Genomic DNA, 2,266 nt, shown 5'->3' on the forward strand with positions numbered 1-2,266 from the left:
ATTGAAAAATGTAGTGTTGTCATACATTTGGACATAAATTTGAGCAAGACTGACTTAAAACTGAAGAAATGTTCCCAAAGTTAGCCAATGAGACTTCAAAAATGGGATGGGCTCCTGAATTAAAGCAAGATACAATGGAAAAAGCATCACAGCTTTCCTTTAGAAAAGGAACGAAGCAGAAGCAATCCTGAAGGGAAGAGAGGAGCAAATTACTATAGATGATTCACAGGAAAAACAATGTTCTTCGTACAATCAGCCACTAGGTGCATGTGTTCTATGGGTGCTGCATCCTTGGACCTGTGTTGGAACGAAACTTATTGGCATCTAATATGAGTGTAGCACATCTCTTGTAACAGGAATTCAGCTTACACCTTAAATTTCTTAGGCCCTAGGCCTACATTTCGACAGACTTGCTGTGCTAGGAAAACTTTTGTCCTCTTCATGTTGCTTGCCCATTTCTGCTTTATTCCTTAGTTTACCTTCCTATACTCTGAACAGTGCATGTAAAGACACCATGGTACTTTTGTCTCTGCACTGTAATACAAATCCATTTCAAGCTCTCAGTCACTGTTTTCTACCAATCTTAGTGATGTCTGACACGTCCAGTAGTTTAGTCGTCTGGTTTGGGAGCAGTTCAGAAAATGATTAATTTGCCTCAACTTTAAAAATTCCATAGCTGCAACTTGAAGCCTCCTTAAGACCAGGTAACAGATGAGTTTCTAGGCAAAATACCTTTAATCTTTGCTCTTCCTCACTTTCTTTTGCTGTATTTTCCCTCTTTCGAGTATAAACAGTGCATAAGGGAGGCTCTTCTGACTGACCTCCCCACTCCACATGATGAACTAGCCTAGCAGCTGCTGCTTTCTCCCTCTGGGCTTCCTGCACAGGGAGCAAGGCCCAGTATCACCCAGCTGTGCCCTCTTCTAATTTGGCTCTGAACACTCCAGGGTGTTTGTTTATCAAGTGGAAAGAAAAAGGATTAGGGAAATTGGTCAGAATGAAGATAGCAAACATAGTTCTTCAAATGTGTGACAGGCTGGAGTCGAAATAAGAGGGGACTATAACTGTAAGGAAGCAATAGGAGTTTAACTACTGTTGTCTCACCTTTGTGAACTATTTCCTTGAGTAAGCACCCAGGAGGTGTCAGAGCTGCACTTTGTGTCAGCAGTGTTGGCCTCACACCATGAGCTCTTCAGTCTTGTCAATACCATAAGTCTGTATTCTGTGAATAGCAGTTCTAGTGTCCCACACAGCAATACTGAGTTACAGTTCTACAGAGCAGCTACTGTATGTAAATAATTGCCCATTCTTTGTATGTATGGGGAGCAGAGAGAAGTGCTATGAGGAATCTTCCCCCGAGACAGCAAAAAGGAAAAAGCTTGTAAATGTGCTTTTTACTCAGAGCATGGAAGTGTCGGCAGTTTCCACCACTGATAACTGTTGTCAGCATTAACTGGTGAACTTCTGTTTGATAGATACAAAAGTAGTTCTTTCACCAGCAGCATCCAACTGGGATTTACTGGAGTGAGCTCCTGGCAATTGCAGGCTAATGGCTTAGAAGCAAACAATGAAAACTTTGAAAACAAAACAGATCCACACCAAACAGCCCTCACCCCACTGGCCAAAGCCTCTGTTAGACCTGATTCTGTATTGATCCATGTTTTTTAGCTTTATTCCTTGACAAGAGCATTTAACTCAGCAGACATAGTCACCAGTATAATGTTTTATTGATAAGGATATGCTTTGGTTTAATATTAGTGCCAGAGGGGACAGTATTCCTTGGACACAGAGGATCAAAATATAATGGCTTCAAGGTGAGGGTGAGTTGGGGCTCTTTGGGGAAGACGGAGGATTTTTGCATGGGAAAGAGGGATGAAATTTGAACTTTGGGGCATTCTGTAAGAAACACTTGTTGAGAGAGAAGGGGAAGGAAATATCTCTTTCCATGTCAGTTTGTCTCACTGCCATCCTTTAGTGCTTTTGTATTTTAGTGTCAAAGAATATTCATAGTATCAGATAGAAACGAGCTTGGCTCTACTCCTTCACTGCATTGAATCCTATTTGCTCTACATTCTGTTGTTGTTTTGATATATATAGAAGTGTTCAACACATTTCAAGTCAGCTTGTTACTAAGCTCAGAGCAGGCTGAAGAATTCCCACCCCCACCCCCCGCCCCGAGGAATTCTTTAGTTTTAAACTTAGTTTTGTTCCAAATCCTTCACCAGGAACATGGAAGCATTATTGTGATACAGGAGCACTAGAGGGC

This window comes from Acanthisitta chloris, unplaced genomic scaffold (genome assembly GCF_000695815.1).
Source record: "Acanthisitta chloris isolate BGI_N310 unplaced genomic scaffold, ASM69581v1 scaffold42574, whole genome shotgun sequence".
NCBI lineage: Eukaryota > Metazoa > Chordata > Aves > Passeriformes > Acanthisittidae > Acanthisitta > Acanthisitta chloris.